The sequence below is a fragment of the Mustela erminea genome, chromosome 11, assembly GCF_009829155.1.
Source record: "Mustela erminea isolate mMusErm1 chromosome 11, mMusErm1.Pri, whole genome shotgun sequence".
NCBI classification, from domain to species: domain Eukaryota; kingdom Metazoa; phylum Chordata; class Mammalia; order Carnivora; family Mustelidae; genus Mustela; species Mustela erminea.
Window position 1 is genome coordinate 33,406,605 of NC_045624.1, and position 16,942 is coordinate 33,423,546.

The 16,942-nt window shown below is 36.5% G+C and overlaps 1 protein-coding gene across 1 annotated transcript in view; it reads left to right on the forward strand.

Annotated features, from left to right (window-relative positions):
* Window positions 1-4,577: 4,577 nt before the first annotated feature.
* TFEC (transcription factor EC) overlaps window positions 4,578-16,942 on the forward strand; it is a 175,205-nt gene continuing 162,840 nt past the window's right edge. Inside the window, exon 1 of the mRNA XM_032304336.1 lies at window positions 4,578-4,674. The gene's annotated coding sequence lies outside the window, so the exon portion shown is untranslated. The remainder of the gene's footprint in view (window positions 4,675-16,942) is intronic.

Below are 16,942 nucleotides of genomic sequence, written 5' to 3' on the forward strand. Positions count from 1 at the left end.
CTATAATTCTTAGTCTTCTAACCATGGACCACTGATCATTTTTAAAGTACTATGTGGAAAAATAAAACTATTTCCAGCAGTATTTGGTGTAAATAAAAAGGGTATAAATACTTAAGGGAAACAAGTATATGAATATAGAATCATCATAGCGAATGATAGCAAGGAAAATCACTCACTGATTTTCCAGATTTTTCTGAATAAGTTAGAAGATATTATAAAGCTATATTTTAGTTTCTTCCTCTCAGGTTCCATATTTGTAATCTTTTGTGAAATTCCCCTGTGGCAGAGTCTCCTGAATGTCACAGAGATCAATTCTTTCCTCTATTATTAAAAGGACTCCTGAGTTTCAGCAGGGTGCACGGTTGCCCAGCTAGCCATTATTTCCCCGGTTCCTCCCTCCCTCTCCCAGTTCCTTATCAGACTTCATTTTGACCAAAAGAATGGAAAAGAAAGTGATATGTGCTACCAGAATCTGACTGAACTGGGACAGGGACAAGTACATTGGCCCAGAGATAGAACCCCTTAAAGTAACAGATAGCTCACACCAGTTCTGAGACCTCTTCACTGTTATGACTCTAGGAGCACAAGATAAACGCCCTCCTTTAAGCCACCATTATTTTAGGACTCTGTTGCAGAAACTTGGCCTGTGCCCTATTTATTCAACCCATCAGAGGAACACAGCAGCAGCCCAGAGAAAATGTTGGCATTTTCTAGATAAACATTATTGTGCTGTCTTGACCACTCTGACTGTACACTACTGACAGCCAATGGCAGCAGTCAGAAATGTCAGAGATCTCTAAACATTCCAGAGATTTTTTAACTGAGCAGCGGTTTCTAGGTCTGAGCTGTGCCAGCATTAATCATCTTAGGTCATACTATTGGAGCAACTGCTGCCTCCTGTTGCTGTGACTTTGTGATGTAGACTGCCCGCAGTATAAATGTCTCTCTTCTTTGGCCCTGGACTTTGCCCTGTGGCTTCTTTGGTCTGGGCCTCGTATCTCAGCCCTCTTACCTGGTCCATGACCCCCCAACTGACTTGAACTGCTGACTTTGTAATTGTCCTTGGGAACTGCCTGGGAGTGCGGGTCCTTGTTTGTTTTCTCTGTTTAAGGGGGTCACTTCTTGATCAGCTCAAATTTCACCGAAATTTAGGGAAATGCCGTCTGTAGAAAGTTTGAGATTTGTAAAGTCAGACACTGGTAATAGTAAAGTCAGACACTGGTAATAGTCCTGCTGATCACGTGCACCAAAGGGAAATTTCCTTGCAACAATAGAAACTGGCGACTACTGAGTATTTTGCAAAATGACATGTCACAGGAATCCCACCATGTTTTCCACTGGTTGGTTGTAAGTCTTACGGAAGATTTCACTGATTTACAAGCTCATCTTACACCTCCAGGCTGATGTCCTAGTTGTACTTCAAATACCTGTATTACTCTTCCTGGCTGTTCTTTCCAAATAGCTCTTCTGATGTCTCCGGAAATTGGTCTTCAGGGTTTTTTGTGTGTTTGCTTGTTTGTTTTTAGTCATACGGGTTGCCCCATGATCTACTGTTTTCTATCTAGATTGTCTTGATTCCCAAACTTCCTCTTGAAGATAGGTTTTTGAAAATAATCAGCCTTCAGCAAGTAAAAACTTTCTTCCTCCTTGACCCTCTTCTTTTTCTTCCTTTTCTACAGATGTTCTGAAGGCAAATTCTCTGCATCTCTTAAGGCAAATTCCTCTTTCCTTCCCTCCACATATGGAGAGGCTTTGGTCCTGTCATATATATATACCCCTACATATGCAACAAATTCCCTGTCTTCACTTGATGTGATGAGCACAGGATGATGCATGGAATTGCTGAATCATTATATTGTACCTAAGTTAGTATAGTGCTGTATGGTAACTATACCAGAATTAAGGGAAAAATTCCCTGGCTCTCCAGTTTGACTCTTGTCATGGCATCTCTGAGAATGGATCTAGAAACTAACTATCTATCTATCTATCTATCTGTCTCGATATCTATATCTATATATATCTTCAGGTATATGTGCAAATGAGATAAACATATAAAATTATATAAATATAAAAATAATATAGATATATATATAACAAACTACTTGGAACTAATTGTCTCACCTGGACTATTTCATTAACCTTCCAATTTACCTTCCTGCATCCACAGTTGGCTCTCTTACAATCTATTCTCCACAAAGTAACCTGGATAATCTTTTGGAAATGTAAGTCACATCATGTTTTTCCTCTGCTCAAAACCATCTAAAGCTCCCAGCCCAGAAGAGCAACACATCAGCCTAGAGGTGTAAGATGAGCTTATAAATCAATCAAATCCTCCGTCAGACTTGTAACCAATAGATGGTAGACAAACTGAAATATTGTAGGATTACTATAACATGGCATTTTGCAAAAATACTCAATATTGCCAGTTTCTACTGTTGCTTCTTATTTTTCAAACACACTAAGAACACTCCTGCTTGGGGTCCCTTACTGCTGTGCTCACTGCCTGGAATGCTAGTCCTTCAAAAATCTACAGGGTTTATATTCCTTCACTGAATTCTCTGCTTAAATGTCTTTTTTTTTTTAAAAAAAAAACTTCTCTTCTTTGAAGATTTTATTTAACTTTTTATTTGAGAGAGAGAGAGAGAGAAAGCACACATATAAATGTATACATGCAGAGGTGAGGGGTGAGGGGAGGAGCTGAGGAGGGGTGAGAGGGAGAGAATCTCAAGCTGACTCCACACTGAGCATGGAGCCCAACATGGAGCTGGATCTCACAACTCTGAGATCATGAGCTGAGCTGAAACCAAGAAAGAGTTGGAGGCTTAAACTGCTGAGCCATCCAGGTGCCCCTCTGCTTAAATGTGTTAACAAGGAAGCCTATACAAGGAAGCCTTTCCTGACCACTTATTGAAGTCTTCCTTCTTTCCTTCTTCTCTCACACACAGCCTTTGCTTGTCACTGTCTGTTTCTGTCCATTAGAACAGAGAATTTATCTAATTTGCTCAATTATCCTCTCTTCTAGTGCCTTAAACAGTACCTGGCATGTGGTTAATGATTAATAGATATTTAACACATTAAAAAAAATTGAAGACTAACAATGTATTTCCTGAAAGACTTGTTCTTACTTAGTCTACAAACCAGAGTTAGACATCAACTAAAGGCTTACATAATTGTTGGAAAAGAATTTGCCTTTAGTTACGAAACCTTTGTTTAGTACCCATTGTGACAAAAGATACTTTACTAAGTGATTGGGGATTTAAAGTACAATAGAACATATTTCTGTCCTCTAGGAAGGGCAACACATAAAACTTGTGTATTATTTTATTTGATACTGAACATTGTTACAGAGACAGATAAACTATTATTGTCCCTATTTGTAAAATGGGGGCATAACTTAAATGTAACTTTAATGTAGAGCACTTAAGTGACTTGCCCAAAGTAATACAAATTAGTGAGAGGTCCAAGCTTTGCTACTAACTAGTTTGCCTTACTTGGACAACTGTCCAGAGTTCCAAGCCTTGTCTTCTTTCCAGTCTACCACATTGTTCTTCAGCACATCCACTGTCTGTAGTGCGTATATTTGCCACATTTTGCCAAGATGGCCCATAGGAATGAGGAGAGGTTTATTCTAGATATGGATAGTTAATGGTACAGTTCTGAAAATAGAGCAACTATAATTTCATCCTCTCAACCAGTAAGCATTGGCTAGGTTAAACATATAACTTCCAGATCTAAGTAGTTACTAAAATTGTTTCTCATTTATGCTATAATCTCAACATAGGTTATAGGAGGGCTCTGTCCATTAAAGTTACTTGGGGTCCTGGGTTGATAGAAACTGTTTGGAAACCTAAACTGGTTTGGAAACCATGATCACAAAGACAGACAGAAAGGAACGCTGTAGAACTGGGTACCAGCAAGTAGATGTTTCAAACCCTCCTGTTTTGCTGCCATGGTCTCATGGCCACTCCAACCTCGGGTGAGCCTGAAGTGTAGGAGAATGGAATATGGGTGAAAATGGTGAACACTGGTAATGATTATCACACCCACTCACTGACAAATACACACACAGACACACAGATGCTTTGTATGTTACTTTCTTTTTAATGGAAAGATGACTCATTTGTCCTCCAAAATCTTTGTGGTGAGACTGTATTTCCTACTTGTGTTTAACTGTTGACTTTTCTGGAAGGGTCTTGTAAAATCCAGGGAAACTGAACCCAGATGATGATGACAGAGAAACCATTTATCTTCTCCCAGGAGCCTTCCTCCATCAGTAGTAATTTTGTCCCCTTATTACACATTGAAATTTGTCCTTGCGTCTCAGTTTTTTAACATCACTTTTAACTTTTATTTCTATATAGATAGCTATTGATAAAATAATAAGGTTTTTGATGGGGGGGGAAAAGAATTGGGCTTTTTTTTTTTGTAACTGCAAATTGTTCAAATCGTGATCTGTTAAATATTACTCACTCTCTTTAACATTATAGTTAGGAATATGAGAAATGAATGTAATGCCAAAAAGAGGAACTAAATCATGGTTTATCTAGCTCAGTCTCACTTAGAAGGAGAACACGTAGAGAAATCGGAGTACACAGAGCTGTAATGCTTACAGTACATAAAAAGCAAATGGAGAGATTGACTCTTAAAGATTATGCTCCTGAGCCATTACCAAAGGTAATTTTTTTCCTCTATGTTATTTAATTAGAACAATAAAATATGAAATTACTTATATCCAGGGCTTGAAAGCACATAACTCTAAATTTCAACTTAATTTTACATGTTTAAGTCTTATAAACATTTAAACTTTAACTTACATTTTGCGCTATAAGTTAGAAATAGATAAAATTTTTAATGCTGTTTTTTAAATTATTGATCACATTTTATTATAAGGTTTCATTCAGTATAAATTTGATAGAAGAAAAAGGAAATGGGGAATTGAAGAACTGATATGTGAGACTTCTAAACATTATTCTTTTTTGACTGTGCAGAAATGGCTTCAAATTTTGCCAAAATCCATAGAGAACTGGAATGAGTATGTTTTCTCATTTTATAAAATATATGTGTTACAAAGAATTCATTGAAGACATGATTATTATATATATGATGTAAGAAATGTTTATATATCTATCATCTATCAATAATCTAATTTTTTAAAAAAGCACAGATAAGGAAGTCATTTTATTGATATGTTTTTGATGCATTATAAATGTGAAATTTTGACAATTATATTTCCTTAAAGTGAGGCATAGGTTTGAATTTTGTAATTTAAGTTGAGACACCTCTCAGTATCCACTGCAGTAAATGTACTTGCAATTTAGTGCTCATATCATTTATCACATTGAATAGCATTCAGGAAGCCCTTGCATGGGGAGAAATGATTTACTCACATTAGTTATTTAAAAATGAAAACTGTTAAAATAAATAAATCACTTGAATTAGATATGAATGATATTAAATATGGATTATTCAAATCATATTTGTAAGGTTGACTTTCTTTATTGTTAAAGCATGATAAGCAATGTAACAAATAAATAAATTAGCACAATTTATAGTGTTTTAGGAACAAAAATGAAAGAATATTTGATTATAACTTTTTGCTACTTTATATTTTTAATATGAGCAAATATTTTTAAAAAAAGCAAGTACAATTAAGCAAAGACCTTCAACTCACATCATATTAATAGGGATTTGTGAAATACTATAAAATACAAATTATGTTGTTATAGTATGACATTAATATTATATTTTTACAGGTGTATGTTATCGCAAAAGAAAGAAAAAATATATCTGCTTATCCATTATTGCCCATTTTAAACAAAGACTGCACAAAACTTCACAAAATATTTTTATAGCTCAGAACTCAAAAAATTTTCCCCTTGGATATCATTAAAATTTCCTTTAGCTACCTTTCACTTTTGGGGGGAATTGTGTCAGAATTTGAAAAAATAGAAAATAAATCACTTAGAAAGCATTATTAGGATGTGAGTTTGTTAAATTCAGCTAGAGATATATTTAGTTGCTTAAATTACATGAGACCAACAAGAAGAAGGAATACGTACTTCAGAGGTTTGCATAATTTTTCATACAACTAAATAATTTGATTTACTCACATTAACTATTTCTTTTCTTGTCCATAATTCTCATGTAAAGGTAGAGTTTTAGTTGCTATTTCTCACTGAAAATACAGAACAGATTAAAGAAATAATCATTAAAAAAAATACTTGATAGGCTGTGAAATGGGTCAGAAATATTTTTTTTTCTTTTTAAAAATTTATTTATGTATGAGAGAGAGCATGCATAGGACTGGGGGGGATGGGCAGAGGGAGAGGGACAAGCAGACTCCCCGCTGAGGACCCTAAGATCATGACCTGAGCCCAAGTCAGATGCTTGACTTACTGAGCCACCCAGGTGTCCCCAGAAATATCTTTTTATAGTGTTATACTGGAGAATCTCAGGTGACAGATACATGATTGAATTTTAGATGTATTTTTCGGTTGATTTGCTTATGACCTTTACCCATTCGTAGACTTCATAGAATTTCCTTTTTTGTATTTATAGTCAAACCCCCAAATTCCAATGGCACTATTGTTATTTCTTAGAAGAATGTTATAACACATACAGGGGGTAATGGTAATGAGTGTGAGCCACACTCATTATTAGAAAGATAAATATGTATGTGGAAAATGGAGAAGCATTTTAAATGTGTGTGGAAAAATATAGGAAAAGGGAATATACTGAAACCACTTAAGTATCTTAATATAATAGAGACTTTCTGAGATCTGCTATGGGTAGTTTAACACAGTGTTACTTCTAGAGAATAGGTTTTAAAAATCTTTGGAAATAATTTCCAAAATGCTAGCTGTTGACTAAAATCCTCCCCAAACAGTCTTCTGGTGAGATTAGTGCATTCTTCCCCAGCTCAGAATAGAAACCACAGAGCTATTTTTCTAGTGAGAACAGGCTGCTCTTCTGAAAAAGCACCTCCTATGCAGCTCCCCCAGCCAGTCCCTGGCTCTGTATTGTAGTGCTCCCCGTCACCCTGACCGGAAACCTCAGATGGTTAGATTTTGTGAGTCCATAGGTACTGCTTGAAAATGCAGGAAAGACAAGAGCTGCTGTATTACTCTGCAGGGGAAAATGAAACTAAATTTAGATCCGCATTCACCAAATCTAGCATCAGTTGTTTTGTGGCTCCTTCATAGTGCTTTGGGCTGCTTTCGGATTTGCACATTTCAGGAACAACATTGTGGAGACTTTGTTAGTCTGCAGTGGTCCATTGGAAGGAAGTTGCTCTCAGTGCTCAACTGTTTCCGGTCTCTGTGGGAGGCCTGCCACCTCTGAGTTTCAGTCTCACACTGTACAACTTGCTGCCCTCTTGTCTCACCAAACACCAAACCTCAAGAATCTAGCTGCCAGGGATCAGGTCATTTGCTGCTTCATCAGCCTGAAAGCTTTATTTTCTTACAGAATCCACTTTAGTATCTTTCAAAACTTGAGCCTTTAACGCAAAATTTTTGTTAACTTTCCAGTGCTTAAGAAAAGTTCAACCTGGGGCACCTGGGTAGCTCAGTGGGTTAAAGCCTCTGCCTTCAGCTCAGGTCATGATCCCAGGGTCCTGGTCCTCTGCTGGGTGGGGAGCCTGCTTCCCCCTCTCTCTGCCTACTTGTGCTCTCTCTCTCTCTCTGTGTGTGTGTCAAATAAATAAAATAAAATAAAATAAATTAAAAAAAAAAAGTTCAACCTTAGCTATTTCACTTTAATCCTGAGGTAGTATTTTCCTAATTTTATAAATGAGGAGATTGTGGCTCAGGAAAACATTTTTAAAACTTGTTGTGTTTATGTGAACAAATAGGGGACATAGAATTTAAAACTAGGTACCTGATATGTGCCAGAAAAAGAATTCAGAGTTGGATAATATAGACATGTCCTCAAAGATACTGGTATGTAGTGGGAAGGGAGACAATAGATACACAAATGAATTAATGCCTTTCAGTGTGATAGAAGTTAGTGTGAAATTATATTAGAATCTAAGTGAGAAAACAGGAGGGAATGAACAATTCAGTATGGGGTGTCCAGGTAAGGTTTCTTTTCTTTTCTTTTCTTTTTTTAAAGATTTTATTTATTTATTTGACAGAGATCACAAGTAGGCAGAGAGGCAGGCAGAGAGAGAGAGAGGAAGGGAAGCAGGCTCCCTGCTGAGCAGATAGCCCTATGCAGAGCTCAGTCCTAGCATCCTGGGATCATGACCTGAGCTGAAGGCAGAGGCCTAACCACTGAACCACCCAGGTGCCCCACAGGTGAGGTTTCTAAGAAGAAGGAACGGTCTTGACAGTTGGGAGGAACCAAACATTCAAAAAGAGGGGAGAGTCAGGGAGATTTATTTTGCGTATTCTTGCATTTATCATTTCCTAGTCAGTCCCATCCCTGCACTTACTGTCTTATTTCTTGTTTTCCCTCTGAATCCTGATTTCCTCCCCCCAACAAACAAACAAACAAACAAAAAAAGAAAGACAAAGAAAAACCACTGGCCAATGCCTATTAAGTATCTTTTATCACCACATATTGTGTGTGGTCACTAACCCATTTGAGTTATGGACTATGTTTTCTTTACTGTGCTATTCCATTTACACTCATTATAGTAAGTATATATGTATACTATTGAAAAAAATTTGATATGTAATGTTACTTTAATTTTCTTGTTTGTTCTGAACATCTAGTATCTTCTAAACTGTTGTTAGGGAAACTAATGACAGAGAAAAAGAAGAAAAAAATGGGAAAAGTGAGCTAAGGAAGAAAAAAGAAGAAAATGGTAAGAAAGAAATAGAGAGAAAAAGGAATGATTGTTAATAACTCTGGGCAGGGCGCCTGGGTGGCTCAGCTGGTTAAGCAACTGACTTCAGCTCAGGTCGTGATCCTGGAGTCCTGGGATCAAGTCCCACATTGGGCTCCCTGCTTGGCAGGGATTCTGCTTCTCCCTCCAAACCTTCCCCTTCTCATGCTCGCTCTCTCTCTCTCAAATAAATAAAGACTTAGAAAATATATTAAACAAACAAACAAATAAACAACTTTGGGCAACAAGATACTAGCTCTTTCCACCTGCTTGCAAATTTTGTGCATGTGAAAGGAAAGCTTTCCGAGACAGGAAATTTTAGGGATTATGATATGAAAATAGGACATGAGAAAGTATAGGAAAAATCATCAGAGACATGATGGAGGCCTGATATATGAAATCAGAACTCGTTCTTTGACTGAAATCCCCAAATTATTTTCTAAGTGAGCAATATTAGTTCAAGATACTTCAGAATAAAGTTTGGTATTACACACAAATGTGGAGATGACAAGAGAAGGCCTCTAAGGCCAACAGAAGCCAAGTCTTCCATATTTGTCTAACATGTGTATATAGAGAGAATTACTTGATCATAGGATGTGAAAATGGAAAATTTGTTAATAACCTTTTAGTCTCAAACATTCATTTTGGAGATGAGGAAATGGAGACCTATATGCCTTTTCCAAGCACAAACAAGGAGCTGTTAGGAGACCTGACTAGATTTTACATCCTGGATTCCTTTCCTAGTAAACTGAAGCCTATTAACATGGACATGGAAGATGTCATAAGTGGACTACACTTAGGAGACATAAAATTAAGTGCTTGAGAAGTCAAGAAGAAATTCTAGAGAATCATAATAAAGAGAAAACTACAAAAACATGTTATGATTTCTATGTAGGCCAAACTATTTGAAGATTCAAGGCTGAGTGAGGGTGGGTGCAGTTATGGGGAAGTAGATGTGAAATTAAATATTTTCTGACTTTTAATATCTCATTTTCTATCTTTTAAATGCCTTGCTAATTGTGGGTTGATTATTATATTAGAATTGTAATCTTAGGACCGATAAAAAGTTGAAGTAATTTTTAAAACAGATTCTTCTTTTTGAAGTGTATGTCTCAGATTACCCATTTTTTTTTTGAAAGATTTTATTTATTTATTTGATAGACAGAGATCACAAGCAGGCAGAGAGGCAGGCAGAGAGAGAGAGAGAGGAGGAAACAGGCTCCCTGCTGAGCATAGAGCCCGATGCAGGGCTCGATCCAAGGACCCTGGGATCATGACCTGAGCCGAAGGCAGAGGCTTTAACTCACTTAGCCACCCAGGCACCCCTCAGATTACCCATTTTTCAAAGAGATTAATTGCTTTATGTTAGAAAGAGAGGGAAAGAGAGAAGGAATGGGGGAGGGGCAGAAGGATAAGGGGTGAGAGAGAGAGAGAGAATTGTTAGAAGACTCCACTCCCAGCATGGAGTCCAATGAGAGCTCGATCTCATTACCCTGAGATCATGACCTAAGCCAAAATCAAGAGTTGAATGCTTAATTGACTGAGCCACCTAGGTGCCTCAGTTCCTAGTTTTTATAAATAAATAATGAGTTTCAAAAATGATAATATCTAATATTCAAACTTGTTAATGCAAATGTGGGCAATTGCCTGTCATTGTGCTGTAAGAAAATTTTCTCTCTCCTCTTGGTAGTTCTTGTCATCCCACTAAAGGGAAGCCTCTGGGGCCATATAGATAGTTGTCCCACTCTGCCTCCAGTATTGGCTGAAGTTCCTTCAGGGAGCAACAAGAGCTATAGGGTCTGTATTAGGGTAGGAGAGACAGGTACTTGCCTCAGGTGCAAAATTTAAGGGAGCACCAACAAATTCAGAAATCAAGACAAATAATATTTTAATCCAATATTTTTTAAAAAACTGAAAGCTTTTAGCACACACAAAAAACCTGCCTAATGAACAAAGTATGACAGAATCAGTAATAACATGGTTCCGGGCCATATCAGAGCCTGAGGCAAAAGAAAAAAACTCAATAATACTGATCTAAGAGTTGGGGAGAACGGGGAGTTTTATTTTATTGGTAAGGTGCATTTTAATTAGACAGCCATGTCACAAGGAATGTTATATAAAAGGTGGAAAGATAGAACGATTTATTCAGTCAGCTAATCTAATCTTTTTGACATGTTAGGATTTCCGATTAAATGTGTGCCTTGAGGGTGGCGAGGTGGTTAACATGCTTGGGAGATGCTGGGAATGGCAAATGAGACGTTTTTAAAAGCTGGACATTTCTCATCAGAAATGTTTTTCCAATCCTGTGAAGACATTAGTTTTGGTTAAAAGCAAAAATATTGCTGAGTTTAATAGAATCACAATAGAACAAAATAAAGCAAATCTTTTAACTAGTCTTTTGAAGTTACCCTGACAGGCTTGTTGTAGGTTCAGTGATACAGTAAGAAGTACAACATGGAAATATGTCAGCCATAGAGCAAGCAATTGCATTTTGTAGAATGTAGTCCTTCTTCGATACCTTTAATAATGTGATGTTTGACCACATGGCTATGGCTTCCCTTCACTTGTTTAACTTCTATTCATACTCCAGTTCTTAATTTAAGTATTAATTCCTCCAGGAAACTGTCTGATTCACTATAGAGTAGATCCCCAATTATATATGTTCATTCGACCACATATTTGGCATTAATCAAAATGAAAAGCATATCAGTGAAAGAAAAAGAAATCATACTAAGTCTTTCAAAAAGAGTGAATTTAATAGAAAGAATTAGTTATGCAAATGGTGGAAGGGTTGATTCTACACCCTGGTGTCTTTTTCTATTGAACAGGGACCTATTAACATTGATATTGGAGATGCTAGATTTGTGGGGTACCCTCTGGAAATGTAAAAGCAGGGTGAGGTAACCCAGACTGGGACTGTGAGGTAACCCAGACTGTGTTTGTGAGTTGTCAGAGTTCCTAGCAGGGGTCCACAACTGCCAAAGAGGATGATGTTGCATGGGCTAGTATAACTGAAGTGGGGAAGTCAGGGCCAAGGATGGGACCCCTAAAAGGTCGTAGCCACTTTGAGAGATACCATCACAAGGCAAAGAGAGAAGAACAATGTCCAAGGGAGGGGGGAGAGCCATGACTTCTCCTCGCCTACCGTCTTCCAATTTTGCATGAATGCCTCTCATTGGCCAAACCTAACTGAAGGTCAATTGACAAGGGATTCTGGATAATATAGTTTATAGAGGTCCCTGGACCCCTATGTGACAGCACAGAATATGGAAGAAAGACATGGAGCTAAGACACACAATGTTAGTAAACTAAATAATTATATTAATTAATGCTGTTATCAGGGTAATGCTAATCTTTCTAGGCAGTGTAACTTCTGTGGGTCAGTGTTGTGCCTGCCTTATTAACTAATATATTTCCAACACATTTCATAGTTCCTAGCCCACTGAAGATTTTGAATGAATGGAAAAAATGTATGAATCAGTATTTTCATTTCCATTATACTTATAAGAGTCATGATTTTCACCAAAACTTAGTAATGTGCTCCTTCCAACAGCAATGTGAATAGGAACTTCATGATTTACCAAAAGAAATAAGTCCTCTATCTAAAAAAAGTGAAGGATAGAGGTGAGAGAGAGGAAAAAAAAGAAGTGTGTTCATAATGGTTTCAGAGCTTAGAAAATTTTGTTCTGCCTAAGTCTTAACTGCTTTATCCATCTAGCCCTTATACCTCATAGGACACTCTAGTATATGTATTAACTAAGGAAGATTTTACTTTTTTTTTTCAGAAGTAGCAACACTGGCATTAAGTGAAAAGTGGCCACTATACCTCAATACTCATAACTAAGATTAAAAGACAGTCTTTCTAAGTCTGGTTCAAGGCAATGTTCAGTAGACACTGTGTTCTTTACCGTTATGGTAGGGCAGGATCATTCTTCTCTCCTTATGGTTTCATCTAATTCTCTGTTTAAAGGATGGGCCACCAACCCAAGATTTTAAAATGTAGCAACATTTTAAAATTTTAGGAAACACTTCTTGTTTCCCCTCTCCTTTTGAGACTCCAATTACATGTATATTAATTCATCTGAAGTTGTCTCACAGCTCATTTGTGTTTTTTCATATTTTTTCCATTATTCTAATTTTGAATCTTTTCTATTGCTGTGTCTTTAAATTCACTAATCATTTCTTATGTAATATTGAATCTGCTGTTAATCCTATCTAGTGCATTTTCCCCCCCTTCATTATAAATTTTGTTTTGTTTGCTACAGCAATGAAGAAATAGGGGCTTTGGTTTTTTCTTTGCCCAATTACTAATCACTAATAATCACTACTGGCAAAGCAAATGATCAGAGTAAGAATGCAAAACACAAAACAAGTAATAGCAACTGTGACATCAAAAAAAGAAAATAACAAGATAATCATCATTGTTTACCTGAATGATAAGGAATATCTGTGCTATTTATCCAGCTTATTGGTTTTTACTGGTTTGAAAGCTTCTGCAGTTCCCTGGCTAGGATTTATGTTATCCAATGAAATTTTCATTTTAGATACTATATTTTCCTTTTCTAGAATTTAGATTTAGGTCTTTTAAAATATTCAAAAACCTTTTTAATAGGTTTGTATATTAAACCTTTTTAATAGGTTTATGCTTTCCTTTACCTTCTTGAACATGAGGCATATGGCTATAGCAGCTGTTTTTTTTTTGTTGTTGTTTGTTTTCTTTTGTTTTGTTTTAGATTTTTAAATTTATTCATTTGAGAAAGAGAGAGAGCGCTCATGAATAGGTGGGATGGGGAGAAGGAATGGGAGAAGTCAACTCCCTGCTGAGCAGGGAGCCAGATGGGGCTCCATCCCAGGATTCTGGGATCATGACCTGAGCGAAAGGCAGATGCTTAACCAACTGAGCTACCCAGGAACTCCATAGCAGCTATTTTAATGGCTTTTTCCTGTTGCTGTCATTTGAGGTGTTTGTAGGTCAGTTCTTTTGAATGATTTTTCCCCCATGTTATTGGTCATATTTTCCTACTTCTTTGTATGCCTGATGATTTTTGATTGGATACCAAGCATCATGAGTGGTGGCACTCTTAGTAATTTTAAAAACACTTTGAGCTTTGCTTAGTTGCTTGGAAACATTTTGATTCTTTCACAACTAGGTTTAATCTTTGCCAAATGGAATTAGAGTAGTCTTGAGTCTAAAGCTAATTTGTCCCTGTAAGTCAGGCAATATCTTCTGAGTACCTGCTTGACACATGCCCTATGCATTATGATGTTTCTTATCTCTGGTTCTTGGAAATGTGAACCATTCCCAACTTTGTATGATTGCTGGAAATTGTTCCTTCTACTCCCTTCCAGTAGTGCATTGCTCAGCCAAAAAGTAGTTTGCTTACACACATGCTCTGATTAGCGTTAAGTTGAGGACTCTGGGAGACCCTCTGCAGATTGCAGGAGCTCCCTCTCTTTGTAGCTCTCTCTGCTCTGATACTCTGTCTTGCAAATTCTGTCATGACCTTCCCAGATCCTCATTTCTGTCTCTTCAATTCAGAGATAATGCTGGGCTCTGTTGGGATTTCCTCTCCCTGTGACTGAAGTTTGAAAATTCTCCCCAGGTAATGAACTGAAACAATCATAGAACTTACCTAGTTTATTTCCCTTCTCTCAGGGTGGCATTGCTCTCTGCTGCCTGTTGTTCAATGTTTGAAAATATTTTGTTTGACTTTTTTTAGTTGTTTAAGGTATGGGTGAAAATCTAGTTCTTGGTCCTCTATCTTGGCTGGCAGGGGAGCTTCTTGATGTTTTTTTTTTGCCAAACTAAAGGTCCTGCCCACATTGTTCCTAAACACCTTTTTAAAAACAGATGTATTTATTTATCTTAGAGAGCATGCACATAAGTGTCAGGGGGAGGGCAGAGGAAGAGGGAGAGGGAGAGAATCCTAAGCAGACTCCCCACAGAGCATGAAACCTGTTGTGGGACTCCATCTCACGACACTGAGATCATGACCTGAGCCAAAACCAAGAGTTGGACGCTTAACTGACTGAGCCACCCAGATACCCCCTAAATGTCATCTTTTAAATTTAAAATTTAATCTAGGTATACTTGGTATCTGAATGTTATTCTGCACCATCATTTGGAAAGGTTTTAATACATGTTTTAAGAAAATGACCATAAAGAGAGCTATGTTTATGTTTGAATTATTACTTCCTACATTGGGAAAGAATGAAAAAAATTTCAGGAATTTAATCTTTTTTTTTTTTTTAAGATTTTATTTATTTGACAGAGAGAGAGAAATCACAAGTAGGCAGAGAGGCAGGCAGAGAGAGGGGAGAAAGCAGGTTCCCTGCGGAGCAGAGAGCCCGATGTGGGGCTCGATCCTAGGACCCTGGGATCATGACCTGAGCTGAAGACAGAGGCTTTAACCCACTGAGCCACCCAGGTGCCCCAGGAATTTAATCTTTGTTGAAGTCCAAGGTGCTTACCAAATTAGCATGAATGTCTCCATGAACAAAAATTTTTAAAATCCAGTGAAACAAATCAGTTCAGATTTTGTTATTATCTTAGGAACTAATTAAATTGGCCATTTGATGTTATCTCAAACTCGAGGTATTCATTTACTATTTCATGCACTAAAAGGTAAATCTCATTATGAAAAGTTATATAATTATATAAGAGATAGGTGTATTTGTCCTGCTGAATGAAAGAAAATTCCATTGTAACAGATTTTCATTCTCCGAGAGGAAAAAAAAAAAACACTATTAGGATAAGAAGAAAAATTTAACTGGAGAACAAAAATTTCAAAAGCTAGTATCAAAGGAGAATATTCTCTCTTCAGGTTAATGTTAGAGAAATCTATTTTGAATTTAACTAAGATTGATCAAGCAAACTTCCAAAAGAAATTCAGACTTTCTCATATATTTATTCATTTTCATATGCTACTGATACAGTATTATGAAATCCTACCTGCAACTTGCTCAAATAATGCAGCCCACTGCATTATTTTCAAAGGAGATTAATGAAAATATTGCAGTTTGAATAAAATTATATTTAGAATTTATAGTTTTAAAACCTCAAATTTTGATTTTATATGATTAATTATACTCATCTAAATGAGATGCATCTCAAAATGAATGTTTAACAAATTAAGTTTTGAGTCAAAACAAAGCCATATATCACAAGGGCTTTATTTCTGTATGAACAAATATAATTTGAGTTTGAGTCACACTCACATGTCTTCCAATCACCCTTACTTTGCCTCTGAATGCTAATATAAGAACACAAAAATTCTTCTCATGAATTTTTAAATGTTAGTTTCACTTCCACTCAGCAAAGTATTAAAATAGTATTCCCCTAACTATACACTCAACAAGAAAGCACTATTACAATAAAAATGCAAACATATTCTATAATATAGATGCCAGAGTTGTTGTTGTTGTGGTTGTGGTGGTTTTATTTAATATTCTTAACCATGTCATATATTACCATGTGATTGTGATGGTTTCATTGTTGCGCAAGAAAATAGGTTGTGGATTTTTTTTCTTTAAGGCCACTGAGTCTAGTTCTAGTGACTCCAAAGAAAGTTGAATGACAAGCAGGCCTGGAATCATTACATTACTTGTATTCAATATTATATTAGACGTCCCAGAAGGCATAATACAATTTATTCCCTGACTTTTAATTTAAAACAGATTTAATTCTTTTTATTATAAAAATAATTCATGCATATTATTGGAAATCTTGAAAATGAGTGAAATTGAGAATGGCCAGTCATAGTTCCACTACCCCAGGAAGAGGAACTTTAACAGAAATAAGGTCTTTGGATTAACATTAAGCAATTTTAAGTAACAGAAGACCAGTAGTAAAACTATAAGAATAAACAAAGTATAACAAAAAAGTTGTAGATTAAGCAAGAAAAATGTTTTGGTGTGTTGAACTGTGTAATAATTTAGACTTTAAGAGCCAACAGAAACAAACTTGTACTTTTGAGAATTAATTTACCTGATGGAGAATCAAGATAGGGAGAAGGAAGCTTTTCTGTTTGGTCTGTATTCTGTACACATTGGCTGTCATAAAGGAGATTATAGGGGCACCTGGGTGGCTCAGTGCATTAAAGTCCCTGCCTT